The sequence below is a fragment of the Balaenoptera borealis genome (genome assembly GCF_965194805.1).
Source record: "Balaenoptera borealis genome assembly, chromosome: 15".
NCBI classification, from domain to species: Eukaryota; Metazoa; Chordata; class Mammalia; order Artiodactyla; family Balaenopteridae; genus Balaenoptera; species Balaenoptera borealis.
Genome location: NC_138871.1, coordinates 13,619,935 through 13,638,837, shown reverse-complemented (window position 1 = coordinate 13,638,837; position 18,903 = coordinate 13,619,935).

Below are 18,903 nucleotides of genomic sequence, written 5' to 3'. Positions count from 1 at the left end.
TAAGAAGTCACAAGACCGCTGTGAACCTCATTTTTATCACCTATAAAATGGGAAAGGCTGCTTATGTCATGAAGCTGTTGTAAAGATTAAATGAGGTAGTGAATGTAAAAAGTGCTTTGAAACAAACATACTGCTTGTATTTAATTTAAAATAAAGAATTAATTTTAGAGGAAAAGGAAGTCAATGCCTTTGGTTGAGCTGGATGAAACAAGGTCATTTAACTTAGGGTCCAAAGAGCCCTCCCTTCTTATTTTTATTAAAGTATTACCCATATCAAGTAACACTCCAAGGCTTCAAAATTGGGACAATTTTGAGGGTGGAAGGGGCAATGGTAACAAAATTATGCCAGACTATCAAGGATAAATTGGGACTGTCCCAGACAAACCCTACTCATAAAAAACAGATCCTCTGCTTGTCCCTACCCACTCTGATTCCCATTCCTCAGAGGCAACTGCCTTCAATTCTATTAAGCAATTTTTTCATGTTTACTTCTGTATTTCCTAATAATAGGTTTCCACTGCTCTTCTTGATTTTTCCATTTTATACATTATCTATTGATTTCTTACCATGGAAGATGAGGAATGATCTCTTTTATACCCTCCATTCACACACCATTTCCCGCCCCTCATTCCCAACGTGATTATATTACATATTCACTTTTATATTAATGTGTCCATATAAATCTTGTTCATGACTGAACCACATCATTTATATTTCCTTTCTTGTGCAATTGTTCATTTTTCCTGGAGTTAATAATTAACTCAAATTTTGGTTGGTTCTATTTTCTAGGGCCCTGTCCACTTATTCATTCCCAAACTCTCTTGTCTGAACTATCAAATTACTCAAATGGCTAATCTATCAATTCCATGTTTTATTGGAAATAAACCTTCTGTCCTTGGTCCTCCTGCTCTAGGCTAGACTTGTTACCTTGCAGACCAATTACACAGCTATTGCAATAGCTATGTAGTCATTCCAGGACTACCCTTCACTTCTCTTCCATGTTGGATCCTGCTTTTTTGATCCTGGTTACACTTTATTTCACTCCCTTGTTTGCATGGGACACAACTACAGTGATTTAGTAAGAAAGTGAACTTTGGAGACCTTACACACCTAAAAATTCCTTTATTCTACTCTTATTCTTTTTTTTCCCCCCAAACTTAAAAGACTTGGAAGACTATTACCAAAACCTCCTTAATACCCTTCACCAATTCACCAGTTGTCAACATTTTTGCTGTACTTGCTTTATCATGTCTTTATTTTGAATATGTAAATTTTTTTTCTTAAACCACTTAGGAGTTAGTTGCAGTTACTCTTCCTATTTGAATGATAGTCTGGCCAAGTAGAGACTTCTAAATTGGAAATCATTTCCCCTCAGAATTTTGAAGGCATTGAACCACTGTCTTATGGCTTCTGTTGTGACTGGACCGTTCTCTCTGTAATTTGACTCTTCTTTTCATCCTTGGTGTTCTGAACTTTTACGATGATGTGCTTTAGTGCAGGTCTCCTTTCCTTCATTGTGTTGAGCGCTCAGTGGCCATTTCAATGTGGCAACTCGTGACCTTCAGTTGGGAAACTTTTCAATAATTTCTTCTGTCCATTTTCTCACTTTTGTGGATCTCCTACTAGTGAGATATTGAAACTCCTAAATCAATCCTATAATTTTATTCTCTTCTTTCTCCAGTTTTCCTCTCTTTGCTTTTTGTTCTACTTTTCCGGAGATTTCTTCAAATTTATCTTTCACCTCTTCTAGTGAATTCTTAACTTTGTCTATCATTTTTTAATTTTCAAAGGCTCTTTCTTGTCACAGGGATGTGCCTTTTCTATAGCACCCTGTGCTTTTTGTTTTGTGTATGCAATACATTCTCGTATCTCTCTGAAGATAGTGGCTTCCCCCCTAAGGTTTCTTTTGCTCTTTGGATCAGGGTTCATTTTCTGTTTGTTTGTTTTGGACTTCATCTTTCACGTTAGAAGCTCACCTTAACTACTTGGTAATTCTTGACTCTCTCTCCTTGTTCGTAAGTTCATAAATGTGAGGTACTAAAAAGCTCATTGGAAGTTCTCTGAGAGTGACTGGGGCTCACTTAGGGTGAATAATGATCAGGGCCCAGCCATTTCACTAGAAGGATCTGTAAGTCTTTCCTCTTGGGCTGTTCGTTTTTGTCAGAGAGGAATCCTGCCTGGAAAGTACAGGTTTCACTGTCAGCATCCAGGGACTGAGTGGGAGGAGGAGGCTGGGGAATATCAAGTCTCAGCCCTTAGGCTTGAACTTAATACTACGGGTTTCCGTGACGTTCCTCACCTCCCTCACATAGCTATGTCCATATTTTCAAGTCCAGAGCCTCTTTGTTCACTTCAGGAGGTAAATGTCACATCCTCCTCTGGGCTGGGAGAGGGGAAAGTGCCTGGTTGAACCGGGTTCAACTATATCTTATGAAACTTTTAGCAAATCCTCTAGTTTTCAGCCCCGCCCAACACCCTGGGCTTCCAAAGTGCTGTGTTTCCAATTTCTGGACTTTTCCTGAGTTCTCTGGCACCAGCTGTTTAGCATGGCAGAGGTAGTGCCACAGATCCACCACACCACTGCCTCTTTCCAGGAGTCTAGGCAGACCAGCTTGTAGACTTTCTTGCGGGTAGATTGGGTAAGTGACTGAATTCTGGCCAGTGGGAGTCAAGCGGAAGTGATGTGCACGCCTTCTAGACCTGGCCCTCATAAACAGCCTTGAGCCCTCTCTAGATTGGGTGGCCAGGGAGAGGGGTGGGCCCAGAGAACAGCCTTGAGACCTTTACCTTGGGGCCCCTGGGATTTGTTCTTCTCTTCTGCCTCTAGTTTTTGCCCATAGAGCTCTCTGCCTCCAAGACACAATCAATTCCACAAGCCAGAGGAGCAAAAGTGGGGCTGGCAGGGACCTCAGAATGGTAGACAGGGAGCATGGGAAAATGAATCCCAACATTTGCTACTTTACCTGCTGGTGGGGGGCAAGGAGAGTGGCAGATAAAGACAAAGGAAATAACCCCCTTTTCCTCACTTTGTTCTCTAACTCCATTATCGAGAACACATTTTGGTACAAAAATGGTAAGAATGGCTAGAAATGGTTAAAAAAAGAAAGGCTAGAAATCTTAAGTCCTATGGGTAGATTGAGTAGATAGATTGGGTGTTTATCATCGTATGTCTGGTTGATACACCCAGCTAAGCACAGATTTGAGGCAGGTAAGGGAGCAGTTTTAAGTCTATCTCCTGTGCATAAATGTATTTGAGATTTCTTATTTCAGGGACATAAATGTTCACTTCATGAGTAACTAATAACAAAAAGGATGATGTGGGTAGAGCAGCTCACCCTCCGGCAATTTCTCCTGGGAGCTCTTTGCCACATACACACTGTTGTGAGGTGATGCCAGGCAGTGCATACGTCCGCCCCCTGAAACCTGCTGTCCCCCTGGCTTCTCCCCTCTCTGCCCATAGATCCTCTGCCCTTTCTGGACCCTCTCCTCCCATACTTCCCATCCCTGCACAAGCCCCCTACCTGAGGAATCTCCTAAACAATTAAACAAAGTTAACTTAAAATTTATAGGATCTGTTTCTTTATTACCATACTGATAGGTTTACATTTTGAAAGTTTACTATTGGACGGTGTACAATGATGTATTTATAGCTGATCTGAATATGGCATTTATGATCATTAAAAGAGAAGAGTTGGGACCTCCCTGGTGGCGCAGTGGTTAAGAATCCGTCTCCAATGCAGGGGACACAGGTTCGAGCCCTGGTCTGGAAGATCCCACGTGCCATGGAGCAAATAAGCCCGTGCGCCACAACTACTGAGCCTGTGCTCTAGAGCCCGTGAGCCACAACTACTGAGCCCATGTGCCACAACTACTGAAACCCATGCGCCTAGAGTCTGTGCTCCGCAGCAAGAGAAGCCACTGCAATGAGAAGCCTGTGCACCACAAGGAAGAGTAGCCTCCGCTTGTCACAACTAGAGAAAGTCCGTGTGCAGCAACGAAGACCCAACGCAGCCAAAAGTAAATTAATTAATTAATTTTTTAAAAAATGAGAGAGAGAGAAGAGTTAAGATCAAGCCCTAGGCATGGAGCTACCTAATTACATTTTTTTTTTTCCTGTGAGGAAATCAGACTTGCCTGAGTGCCTTCTCCAGGAACATCCCCTGCCGTGACTGTGAGAACTGCCCGTCCAGTCCTTTCTCTGTGGACAGCACCCTGTTGACTGACTATGACCACAGCGTTGGTACCACATTGTGTTTTCCAGTGCACTAGGCCATTCATTATCTGCAGGAATAAGCAACGTCCCGAAGTGATATTCAGAGACTTGTTTGGCACTCAAGCTGGAATCTTCAAAAGGAGGAACCTCTTTTCACCAGAGACATACCTACAGAACATGGCTTTCAACAAAGCTGAGAGGAATGCACCCTGGCAGGGCAGCACTGCTTTGCATGTTGCTGTCCATTTAATACACAGCCCTTCTCCCCTGGCCAGCCAGCGGCCAGCAGTCACCGGTGCCCTCATCTTCCAACACCAGGAACAGCGAGCAGGAGGACTCTGTACAAACACTTTGACGACAAAGGTAAATACGTGTGGAATAAGCAAATAGTAAGTCACCTTTCCTCCTGGAGTAAACTGTTCCCTTCTCTGATCACCTGAAGCTACAATGACACGTGGTCAGACCATGGGACAGCTGGCATTGCTGCAGAGTTTTCCCGCCCAGGACAAAATGAAAATGCAAGCCCTTTGTTCAAAAAGCAGGAAAAAAAAGTGCCATAAGGGGTACTATATAAAGCTTTTCCTTTCTTTCCCCCTCGCTCTCTTGACCTATTACAGTGGTTTTTAATTTGCAATTTAATGTAACTCTCCCTTGGGCAGGGGACATTCACAGGGTAGGTGCAGGTCCTCACAGGCATTTGGACCTCCTCTGGACCGCCCCCCTCCATTGGCAGCCTCCACCCCCCACCACCAGCAGCAGATGGTGCGTCCTGAAAGGATTGCAACTCAGCACCGGGACGTGCTCATACCTGGACTGGGGGTGGGCAAGAGGCATGATCTCAGCGACTTGTCCCCCAGCCCTCTGCAGACCTGAACCCAGGGCCCCACTGAGGGAGGCAGCAGAACATGGAAATGCCCCCCAGTGGGAAGGGCAGTCGTGGAGAGGGAGAGACTGGGCAGGGGCCCTGGGCACCAGGCAATGGAGGGCCAGCTGCCAGGAGGCGGGGAGCTGACCGCAGGCAGACCGCGTGTAAGCTGAAGGCTCCAAGGCCTCGGCACATGCTCCAATGTTCATCAGACCTCACTCATAAAACACAAAGCCAAAGAAAAAATTATTTAGAATTTCAAGATGGCAACTGCAGAGCATTAAACTCCAAGCACCCGCAGGATCCCTCTGAACCTGGGGTCCTGAGCCTCTGCTTTGTTGACACACCCATGAAGCCAGCTGTGTGGGATAGAATTATTGAAATCAGTGAAGGTCCAGAAAATTCTTTATTTTTTATCACATTTGTGGCATGCATAGGCTGCTGTAGATGGTTTTATTTCTGTACGTAACACTTCCTGGACGCCATCTGCAAGGCTTAGCTCCTACCCTTATCAGCTATTCTCTGGCATATTACAGCCCCTCTCTAAGCCTTATCTCTAAAACAGAAATAAAACAATGATCTCATAAGATTGTTATGAGGGTTTAATGAAGTAAAGCTGATAAGGCACTAAGCCCAGTGACTGGCACATGTTGTGTACAAATGGACACACATACATATATGTATTTACCCATGTACATGACACCCATACATCTCTGCTATGACGCACAGGGACGGTACCAGAGTACATAGAAGGTACGTAATAAATCTATGTTTTGGACAAAGAACATGGATAATAGGAACATTTTTAAAATGTCAATCTGGCTAATGAATGCTTTAGGTGAAATGCAATGCAAATATAAGTTGATTATTTAAAGAAGAAAGAAGAAAGCAGAAAAGCTTTTTTCAAAAACTCAAACCTGTTTTGATGGGATAATTCAAAAACTAAGTGCAACTGAATTAAGGACATGGAGAAAATGAAGAACGTCCTGAAAACCTTGGTAAATCTGATTTCAGAATGAAAATAGGAAAGATGAAAGAAGTTGGAGCTGGAGAGCATGGAGAAGAGAAGGATAAGAGAGAACTTTAAAATAGCAATATTGCTTTCAATTAAAAGTGAATATTTTGTTATAAAAGTAGTATGTTTATTATAGAAAACAGGTATCAAAAAGACGAAAATCTAAAATATGCACAATCCCACTATTCTCACACAACAAACAAGTTTGTACCAGTTGATTATCCTACTGTAAATACAGGTTTGAGCATACTGGGCATTTGCATTTTTAAAAGTATTTGCCAATTTTACATCTGAAATGGCATCTCATTGCTGTTTTGATTTAAATTACTTCTTTGAATAATAAATTACTTCTTTCTCATCTTGTAAGTTTATTGTTCATATATATATTTGTGTGTGTGTGTGTGTGTGTGTGTGTGTGTGTATTTTTTTGGCCGTGAAGCGCTGCACGCAGGATCTTACTTCCCCGACCAGGGGTTAAATACGTGCCCTCGGCAGTGAAAGCGTGGAGTCCTAACCACTGTACTGCCAGGGAATTCACTGTTTTTCTTTTAAATAATCAGAAATATTTTAAAATGCATTTAAAAAGTACAGATAATAATATAGCATACAGTATTTCTATGTGTTTTTCAGAAAGAAAGCCTGTTAGGTGTGAGATGGGGGCTGTATTAACACGATCTGCCATGTTGCTAAAAAAAAGTTAAATGTTTGTCTTTCTTACATACTGATATGCAAATGTTTTTTGTATGTTAAGGTGCTAACCTTTTTTCTATGACATAGAGCTTTTGCTTTAATATTTTTGACTGAAAACAACAAAAGGAAATTAGTTTAAATTTAAAAAAAATTTTTTTAGTTGGATATGAGAAACAATTTCCTGATGATGAAGAGAATAAATGCAGGAGAAGGAATTTGTCATTATGGAATCTCTGACCCACCATCTCTCTTCTACGATTCACCTTAAACTTAATTGGCTAGGAGACAGAAGCTAGACCAAGTGGTTGTTCACATTTTCCTAGATTCTAGGAAGCACGAATTTCAAAATTAGTAGGAAAAGTTCTGGGTTACATGGCTAATTTGACTTAATGTGTGTCTTCTTCACCATTGTAAGCAGAATAGCTGTATCTTTGCAGGTCTTCTGAGTAAGAGCTGCTAAGTCCACTGTTGTTTGGTGGTTCTGCAAATGAATGTGAATTCTATTATATAACAACTGGGACAAGTGTTCCATTTATAAACAATCAGCATGCTTACTGCTGAGTATGGTACTCTTTAGAATTATACAAAAATATTCTCTCTCCTTTCAGGCATGTGGTAAGAATGTTCTTTTCTGCCCCCTTGGAGTTAGGTGAGGTCATGTGACTTTCATTGGCCAATGAAATATGACAGGAAGTGACATTTTCACTTCTGGGCCCAAGTTAAAAAAAAGTTTTATATATAGTTTACTGTATGTCAATTATACAGATTAAGTTTATATGTAAATAAATTTTACTAAAGTTTATATATAAAGTTTATAATAAACTACATATGTTTAAAGTGTACCGTTTTTACATGTGTAATCATCACTACAGTCAAGATAGTGAAGATATCTGTCACCTCCAAAAGTTTTCACTTTTGCTTTTCTAATCCCTCCCTCCCACACCTCCTTGTCCCCTATCTCCAAGCAGTCATCAATCTCCTTTCTGTCACTATAGATTAGTTTTGAATTTTCCACAGTTTAATCATATAGTATGTACTCTGTTTTGGCTGGCTTCTTTCACTCTGCATGATAATTTTAAGATTTATCCATGTCATCATATGTAGCAATGGTTCATTCTTTTTTATTGCTGAGTAGTAATCCATTTTATGGATATGCCATGGTCTGTTTATCCATTTACCTGCTGATGGACAGTTGAGGTGTTTCCAGTTTGGGGCTATTACAAATAAAGCTTCTGTAAACATTTGTGTACAAGTCTTTATATGGTCGCAAATTAATTTTTCTCTTGAGTAAATACTTAGGAGTGAATTGGGTGGATCATATGGTCATTGTATGTTCAACATCTTAAGAAACTGCCAAATTGTTTGGTTGTAATATTGACATTGTCACCATAAGTTCACATGAGTTTTAGTTTCTCCACATCTTCATCAACACTTGGTATGACAAGTCTTTTTAATTTTAGTTATTCTGATAGCTAAGTAGTGTTATCTCATTGTGGGGTAATTTTTTTGAATTTTTGAATTTTATTTTATTTATTTTTTATACAGCAGGTTCTTATTAGTTATCTATTTTATACATATTAGCGTATACATGTCAATCCCAATCTCTCAATTCATCTCACCACCACCACCTGCCCCCCGCCACTTTCCCCCCTCTCATTGTGGTTTTAATTCGCATTTCCTAATGACAATGATGTTAAGCATCTTTTCTTATGTTGCCATCTCTGTACCTTAACTTGTCTGTTCAAATCTTTTAGTCAGTTTTTATTGGTTTGTTTGTTATCTTATTTTTGCATTTTGAGAATATATATTCTGGAATCAGATATATGTTTTGCAAAGATTTTTCACAGTGTGTGTCTTGTCTTTTCATTATCTTAAGAGTGTCTTTTAAAAAGTAGAAATTTTAAATTTTAACTAAGCCCAATTAATCAACTTGTTCTTTTATGAATTGTGTTTTTGATGTTATGTCTGAGAAATCCTTGCCTAACCCAAGGTCAAAAAGATTTACTCCTGTTTTCTTCTAATAGTTTTATAGATCTATGCTTTTACATTTAGGTCTATGACCCATTTTGAGTTAAATTTTGCATATGGTGTGAGTTATGGATCTAAGTTCTTTTTTTTTTATATGTATATACAATTGTTCAAGTACAATTTGTTGAAAAGACTATTTATTCTCCACTGCATTGTGCCTTTGTCAAAAACCAGTTGTCCAGATATATGTATGAGTTTATTTCTGGACTTCCTATTTTGTTCCATTGATTTATTTTTCTATCTTTATGCTAATACCACACTGTCTTCATTACTGTAGCTTTATAATAATTATTGAAATCAGTCAGTGTTATACCTTGAAATTTGTATGTCTTTTTCAGGGTGGTTTGGCTATTCTTTGCAGTTCCATAAAAGTTTTAGCATCAGCCTGTCAATTTCTACAAAAAGTCCTGTTGGGAGTTTGACTTTAATTGCATTGAGTCTATAGATTAATTCAAGGACAGTTGACATCTTTATGAGACTGAGTCTTCAGATCCATGAACAAGGTATATCTTTCCATTTATTTAGGTCTTTTTAAATTTCTTTCAGCAATATTTTGTAGTTTTAGTGTACAGATCTTTTACCTCTTTTGTTAAGTTTATCACTAAGTATTTCTTTTTTATGCTATTGTATATAGTAATGTTTTTATATTCAAATTTCTGATTATTTGTTGCTACTACAGAGAACTACAATTGATTTTTGTATATTGAACTTGTATCCTGCAACTTTACTGGTCTCAATTATTAGTTCTAATAGCTTTTAAAAAAGATTCCATCATATTTTGTACATAGGTGATTATGTCATCTGAAAATAAAAACAGTTTGAATTCTTCCTTTTCAATTTGCATACCCTTTATTTCTCTTTCTTGTCTGACTGCACTGGCTAGAACCACTCCAAGTTTTGAATTAAAGTGATAACAGCAGACATTCTTACCTGGTTCCTGATCTTACGAGGGAAGTATTTAGGTTTTCACCATTAAGTATAATGGTAGCTGTAGGCTTCTTTAGATGACCTTTATGAAATTGAGGAAGTTCCCTTCTAATTTTAGCTTACTGAGAGTATTTATCAGAAATGAATGTTGGGTTTTGTTTAGATAAGCTTATGATTTTTATTTCTAGTTTGTATGTTGAAGTATATATATTTTTTTGACTTTTTTTTTTGTTTTTTCAGCTGAGCCATGCAGCATGCAGGATCTTCCCCCACCAGGGATGGAACCTGTGTCCCCTGCATTGGGAGCCTGGAGTCTTAGCCACTGGACCAGCAGGGAAGTCCTGTTGCAGTACTGATATATTGATTGATTTTTAAATGTTAAACAGACCTTCTAAGTCCTGGTTCCAGGATATACCTCATTTGATCACATCAATATGATGTTTTATACTTTTAATATATTATTGAATTCAATTTGCTAACATTTTGTATAGAATTTTTGTTCATGAGGGATTTTGGTCTATACTGTAATGCCTTTGTCCTGTTTCATTTTAAAGATAATCCTGGCCTCTTAGAATGGGCTGAGAGCTATTCTCTTCTCTGATATTTTTGTAAGAGTTTGTATAGAATTGGTATTATTTCTTCTTTAAGTGTCTAATAGAATTCACCCATGAAGTCATCTCAGCCTAGAGTTTCTTTGGAGGAGAGTTTTGAATTATGCCACTTTCCTAAATAGATATAGTGCTATTTGGATTATTAATTTCTTCTTGAGTGAGCTTTGGTAATTTTTGTTTTTAAAGGAAATTGTCTATTTCATCTAAGTTGTCATATTTATTACCATAAAGTTGTTCATAATAATTCCTAATTGTCTTTTAAATATACGTAGAATCTGGGGCTTCCCTGGTGGCGCAGTGGTTAAGAATCCGCCTGCCAATGCAGGGGACACGGGTTCGAGCCCTGGTCCAGCAAGATCCCACATGCCATGGAGCAACTAAGCCTGTGTGCCACAACTACTGAGTCTGCACTCTAGAGCCCGTGAGCCATGACTACTGAAGCCTGCATGCCACAACTACTGAAGCCTGCGTGCCTAGAGCCTGTGCTCCACAACAAGAGAAGCCATCGTAATGAGAAGCCCCTGCATGGCAACAAAGAATAGCCCCTGCTCGCCACAACTAGAGAAAGCCCGTGTGCAGCAAAGAAGACACAATGCAGCCAATAAATAAATAAATAAATAAATGAAATAAACAAATATATAAAAAATATATATGTAGAATCTGAAGTGATATCACCTCTCTCATTCTTAATATTTTTCATTTATATATTCTTTTTTCCCTAATAAGTCTGGCAAGAATTTTATCAACTTATTGATTTTCTCAAAGAGGCATCTTTCACTTTCATTGATTTCTCTATTGTTTTCCTGTTTCTATTTTATTGATTTATACTTTGATCTTTCTTATTTGCTTCCTTCTGCTTACTTTGGGTTTAATTTGCTTTTATTTTTCTAGTGTGTTAAGATCATTGATTTGAAATCTTTCTTCTACTCTAATATAGGTGTCTGATGTTATAAATTTCTCCCTCAAAATTGCCTTAGGAGTATCCTACAAATTCTGATTTGTTTTATTTTTATCAGTTCAAAATAAGTTTTAATTACCCTTTTAATTTATTTTTTCACCCATGTATTATTTAGAAGTGTGTTTTTTAGTTTCCAAATATTTGGAGATTTTTCTGAGAATATTCTGTTATTAATATCTAATTTAATTCCATTATGGTCAAAGAACATAATTTGTATAGCTTGTGAATTGTGGTAGGAAAATTATAGCTTAGTGTCAACCAAAGGGAAACTATTATTTCTCAGGAAACCCTCACAGCCAACCAAAGTTGCTGTAATCATCTATTGATAGTTCCCAGTTTAATTCAAGTCAACAAATATTTGTTGAACAGTGATTATATATGCTCAAGTCCAAAAATAAAGTTCCCAAAATAAGGAAAGTAGAGTGCCTGATCTCAAGGAACTTACAATCTAGATATGAACTACTGATACTAGGAAAGACATGGTAAAATCAAAAAGTAGATTAAACAAAGAAAAAGAGGGGTTCAAGGAAGGGAAGAATTGAGAACGGCTTCACATAGGAGGTGGGCCTTAAGAAGGGTCTTGAAAGAAGTGTTCAAGTTTGACAGGTGGAGATGGTGGGATGGTCCTCCAGGCAGAGGAAACAGCATAAGCTCAGAGACAAGAATACACAGTGCATGCTTGGGGAACTTCACTTTGACTGAAGGTTAGGGGAGTGGTGGGAGATAAGGGGAATATTTTATAAGACTCTGAGGTCTTTATACTTAGATGAATAAGCATTTGGGCGGCATTAAGATTTTTTGAGCCCAAAAGTTATTTTCCTTCACCCACCACACTTGCTCTATCAAGTCCTGGTGGGACTCCATCCATCATAGAGCTCTGGAAAACGTCAAATGGTTGGATTACATCCTTGACTCCCTTGCTTAAAAACCCTTCATTGGATCCCCACTGTACTTAGAATAAAATCAAAACTTCTTTTCAGACCCTGAATGGTCTGCCTTCTGACTATCTCACCTTCTATCATCGCTTTTTAACTTTATTCACTACATTCTACCTCCCTCATCTTCCTCTCACTTCCTGAAACATAATTAGGGTTTCTCGCACTCAGGACCTTTGCAATTTCTTTCTTCTGCCTTGAACACTTTCCCAGTTCTTTGCATGGTATGGCAGGAAACCTCTAAGATGGCCCCAATCATCCCTGCCTCTTGGTATTCACACCTTTGTGTTATCCCCTCCCCTAGAATATGGTTTGGATTTAGTGACATGCTTTTAGCAAATAAAATGGAGTACAGGTGATGGGTTACAAAAGGAAGGTGGTTCTCATTTGGGGTACACTCGCTCCCTCTCATTCTCTGGCTCACACTGAGGGAAGTCAGCTGCCTACTGTGTGGTACCCTATGGAAAGGCCCTCATGGTGAGGAACTGATGTCTCAGGCCAACAGACAGCAAGGAGGCCTTCCAACAACCACGTGGGTCAGGTTGTAATCTGATCCTCCGCCAGAAGAACCTTGACTTGACTGTAGGCCCAGCTAATACCTGGATTTTAACCTTGTGGGAGACCCTGAGCCAGAGACATCCAGCCAATCCATGCCTGGATCACTGACCCACAGAAACCATGAAGTAATAAATGTTTGCTGTTTTAAGCTGCTACGTTTTGAGGTAATTTCCTATGCAGCAATAAGTGACTACAAATGGCTGGCTCAGTCTCATTCTTCATGGCTTAGCTCAAGTGTCACCTCCTCAGAGAAGCCTTTCCTAACTAGCCTGGCTAAAGTGACTTTCTTCCTGCCCTGTCTCTTCCCAAAGTCACTTTCTAATATAGTGTCCTGTTTTCTTTTTTCCATAGAGCTTATTACCATCTTTAATAAATCATTTACTTGTGTGTTGTCTGACATCCCACAACTAGAATGTAAACTCCTTAAGGGTAAGGCTGTTGCCTGACTTGTTCACTGCTCTATCTCCAACACCTAGAATGATGCCTGGTTCAGACCCTTGTTGAATAAATGTAAGAGAGTAACGATGCTGCATTATTTGCTCCAGAAACTTCCTTGTGTTTAGCAGAGCCAAATCCTATGAACCGAGCATAATCTGTGCTTTGATAAGAACTTTGACAGCCAACAAAGCCTGGGGCTCTTTTCAGGTTTTAAAACAAGATGTGCTTTTACTTTATGATCAGGGAAGTAACTTGCCAGAGTCACAAAGCTAGTAAGCCGTGGAGCTGGGATTCAAACTGAGATCTATCCGAGTTCAAAGCCAATGCTGCTGCAAAAAGTTACAACTATTTAAAACAAAATAGATAACAGGAGATAAAGATCAACGGGAAGCCAGAAGAATATTTTACAGGAAATCATGTAATGGTTCATGAACAGTTGAAGTGGAAGACAGCATGGGACCCTGGGCTTACTTAGAAAACTCCTGTGTATTAAAAGGGCCAAATGGGGAGCAGCCTAACCATGAAGGGTGTGTGGGAAAAAGTCATCTGTCACAGTAAAAGTACCCACACTACTTCGTCACTTGCTGTCCAGCCTCCCATTCCAGGTGGTTTTGCAGGTGCAGGTGTCTGACCCTCTCCCAGGGGACTTTGGGTCCTGCAGTAGATTTGTGTGAGTCTTGCAAATTTTGCTACTATGACAACTCAAGGTGCAATGCCTAGCAGGGACTATAAGATGTAGTACATTACAAAATAATTAAAGCCACACCACTGCCCACCTCTTCCCCTACCCTCTCCCGCCCTCAGTCTCCCCAGCAACAGTAAGAGTGAAACATATCAAGGATGCCATGTTCCTGGCAAGAGCTCTCAGAGGGCTTTGCGTTCATGTCTCAGCTCTGCCATGTTCCACTGAACACTAGTGGTGGAACCTTGAGCAAAATACCTCTTGTGCATTTCAGAAGCTCTCAGCCTCACCTCTTATTTTGGCCATTGATGAAATGACCAGTTCTATGCAAGTCTAGATGGTGTAGCCTGATAGCATCTAAGCTACATGCCTCTTGATTTCAGTCCCGGGGCTTTTCTGACATGCCTTGTGGTATGGCTACAGGACTCCTCTCAGCTCTCACTCATGTGCAGCTTGGAAATACAGCACTTTATGTACTATGGGGCAAATGCTGACTAATGGAATGGGGCTGGAGGTAGCTGATGTACAAATTTGTCTTCTGTCTTCCTTGGCTGGAAAATTCTCAGAAGATCCCATGGAATCAAGCAACCAGTCTCTGCAATGCTGGTCATCTCAATACACATCCCTGTGTTGGTTTCCTTTCCTTCCCATTTCACTCCCTTCCTCCCTCACTCCTGCCCCTGGGATCGTTTTCCCAATTAAACTACTCCCCCAAAAGTTTTTGTCTTGGGCTTTGCTTTTGGGGAAGCACAGATTATTTAATCTCTCTGTGCCTCAGGTCATCATCTGTAAAATAGGGAACATTTGTGTCAATTTTACAAGGTTTGTATGAATGTAAATTAATAATCCATGAAAAGCATGTAGGGGACTGCCTGCTACACAGCAAGCGTACTATAAATTCCAGCTATCGCTGGTGTTGAAAAAAAAGGGAGCTTCCAAGTGTATATGGAAAACCCAACTTGTCCCTAGCTCTGAGAAGAATCCATCTCAGTATGAAACATCTTTATTTTCTTCCCCAAACTTTCAGCTGGATGTTATGTGCTATTCTACTGAAAGCAAACAAAAGAGAGAAGGATCTAGAGGTGCTCCATGTAGAAAATTGGCACTGATGAAGTCAAAGACAAAGACGTTGGGGAATTTTTTCCCCCAAATTTAATAACCTGGGGATTGTCAGCATCAAACAGAATTTATTTAAAGGTCACATATGCATGCGACTCTGAGATGTCTTTTGCGGGGGGATATTCTCAAATGGGGATATATGGCTAGTGTTTACAGTCATTTTAAGGTATAGGTTTGCAAGTCAGCCCTTTGTGAACTGAATGTGTCCCGTCCCTACTATGCCTGCTCTTTGCTTAGCTACCACAGGTGGTCAGCAGTGTCCTAAACTAGAGAGCCATGGAGAACTATCCCCAAAGACTTCCCCAGGAGTGAACAAAATTCTGAATATCAGAGTCAGCACTGGCTTTTCTTTCTCTTTCATAGGCCACACCAAATGCAACATCCATATTCCACAGAGCCTTCTGTGGAATGTCTCCCATAGCTGACCTCCTCTTTCCACTCACCTTTACTTTTCCTTACACTTCAGAATTTCTTCAAACATTCCTTGAAATACCTTTCCTCTGTTCTCTATCTGTCCAGGTCAGAACATTCTTTAATCTGCAGCTCTTTCCCTCTCCATGAAGCAACCTCAGATCCATGTCTTGCTAATTCTCCTGCCTCTGGCATGCTGGCTACTGATATCTCTCACTTTAGGAGAAAAATCTCTTTGGAAGCTGCTCCCTGTCCTGGAATATGCTCTACTGAGACTAGCTCAAGCCCAGCGTCATCCATTAAGCCACAAGCAGCTGCCTCAGCCCATGCTGACAATCCCCTTTTCTCAACCTCCATCCTAGGCTAAGTCCATACCTCTGAACCACCCATATATGCTTAAACATTTAGTAATACATTTGTATGTGTATGGACTATTCCTTGTCTCAATTTGCTGTGTAGAGAGAGTTTCAAGGCAATGACACAGGGAGGAGGAGCCCAGGGAGAGACCAGTGATCTCCCTGCATTGAGGAGATCAAGCTCAAAGCATTGAAGACCAAAGAGGATAGAGTTTGCAGGACAGAGTATCAAGGAGAGAGAGCTTCACAGAGAGACTACTCTGAAGATTTTTAGAGTGTGCCCTTTGAGTATTGATCAGCACATGTGTGTGAGGAAACTCTGCAAAGCTAGGTAAAGAATCACCCATAAAGATTAGAGGTAAGAGTGCCTGGCATTCACACAGGCTGGAAGACTGCCAGGTCATTGGGGAGCTTACAGAGAAGTGTGTTGCCTCAAGAGGGGAATAATTAACTCTAAACTGAGCACTGGTCTGGTCCTATCTGACAAGTCATGAAAGCAAAACCCAAAAGTATTAGATTGCTTCCAAGTAACTTAACTGCAATCCAGAACAAATCTCAAGAATATCTGTAAGGATCAAAAATATCCACCTGTGGGAAGGGGTTGGGGAGGGAGTTGAATAAGCAGAGCACAGAGGATTTGTTGGGCAATGAAAATACTCTGCCTGATATTATAATGCCTGATATAATGCCATTATACTTTTATCCAAACCCATAGAATGTTCAACATCAAGAGTGAACCCTGGGACTTCCCTGGTGGTCCAGTGGGTAAGACTCCGTGCTCCCAATGCAGGGTGCCTGGGTTCGATCCCTGGTCGGAGAATTAGATCCCGCATGCCGCAACTGAGTCTGCATGCTGCAACTAAGAAGTCCTCATGCCAGACTAAAGATCCTGTGTGCTGCAACTAAGACCCGGTGCAGCTAGAATAAATAAATAAATAAATAAATAAATAAATAAATAAATAAATAAATAAAAAATAAATATTAAAAAAAAAAAAGAGTGAACCCTAAGGTAAACTATGGACTTTGGGTTATCATGATGTGTCAATGTAGGTTCATCCTTGGTAAGTGTACGATTTTGGTCAGTGATGTTGAAAATGGGAGAAGCTATGCATGTATGGGGACAGGGGAATATGTGAGAAGTCCCTATCTCTCAGTTTTGTTGTAAACTTATAATTGCCTTAAAAAATTGTCTTTCAAAAAAATCCACCTCCCAACAAGGTGAAATTTACAATGCCTGGCACCCATAGATTGCCAGACATGCAAAGAAGCAGGAAAATATGTCCCATAATGAGGAGAAAAATCAATCAAAAATGAACCAGAACTGACACAGCTGTTAGAATAAGCAGTCAACTAAATTAAAACAGCTATTATAACTGTATTCCATATGTTCAGCAAGTCAAGTAGAGACATGAGGATAGAAAACCATCCAAATTGAACTTACAGAGATGAAAACTACAATGTCCAGGATGAAAAACACACTGGATGTGATTAATTGCAGATTAGACATTACTTAGAAAATGATTAGTGAAGACCCAGCACTAGAAAGTCTCCAATGAAATACAGAGAAAAAAGTGAATTTGAAAAGGAAAAAAGAAAGAGCTATAAGGCAACTTCAAGCCTAATACACATGCAATTGGAGGTCCAGATGAGGTAGAAGGGGAACAAGGGGAGCTCAAAAATGTTTGAAGAAACAATGGCCAAAATTTTTTCAAATTTCGTGAAAATCATAAGCCCACAGATCCAAGATGCTCAATGGACCTTCAAAACAAGAACTATGAAGAAAACGACACTAAAACACATCATAATCAAATTGCTCAAAAACAATGACAAAGAGAAACATCTTAAAAGCAGCCAGGGAAAAAGCTACCTCACAGAGGGGCACATATAAGGAAAGCATTAGTTTTCTTGCCGAAAATAATATGAGATGACAGTGGGAGAATATCTTTAAAGAAATGTAAAAAAAAACAACCAAAAACCTGTCAACCTAGAATATTTTACTCAGTAAAAATATCTTTCAAAAATTAAGGACATAGAGACAGAAAGTAGATTAATGGTTATCAGGGTCTGGGGGGAGGGAAGAATGAGGAGTGACTATTAACGGGTATGGATTTAGGGGAACTGATGAAATATTCTGAAGTTAAATAGTGGTAATAGTTGCACAACTTTGTGAATATACTAAAAGCTACTGAATTATACACCTTTATAGAGTGAATTTTATGATATCTGAATTACATGTAAATTTTTTTTAAAAACTAAAAAAAAAAAAATCATAGACTTTTTTAGACATACAAGAGATGAAAGAATTTATCATGAGCCAAACTACATTCCAAAAAATGTTAAAGAAAATCTTATGAACAGAAGGAAAGTGATACCAGATGGAAATATAGATCTACACAAGGGAATGAAGAGCACTGTAAATGATAACTATATGGTAAATATACGACTTTTTAAAATTTAAATCTCTTTAAAAGATGACTGCTTTTTAAATGAAAATGATGAAATAATAATAAAAATGCATTATGGGGTTTATAACACATATAAGTAAAATAAATATAACAATGATAGCATAAAGAGTGGGAGGTGAAATCACAACATATTCTACAGATATTAAAAGGATAATAAAGGAACATTATAAACATCTTTATGCCAATAAATTCAATAACTTAGAAACAATGGTCAAATGCCTTGAATGACACAAACTACTAAAGTTTATGCAGAAGAAACAGATGGACTGACTAGCCTTATATTTATTAAAGAAACTGAATTTGTAGTTAAAAACCTTCCCACAAAGAAAACTCCAGGCCCAAATAACTTCACTGGTGAATTCTACCAAAATTTAAGAAACAAATAATATCAGTATTATACAAATTCTTCTTTGATATCAAAACCAAAGAAAGACATTACAGAAGAAAACTACAAAACAATATCCTTTATAAACATACCTGCAAAACTTCTAAACAAAATCTTAGTGAATCAAGCCAACAATAAATAAAAAAGATAATACATCGTAAGTAAGTGGGGTTTATCCCAGGAATTCCAGGTTGGTTTAACATTTGAAAATTAGTCAGTGTAATTTGCCATATCAATAAACTCAAAA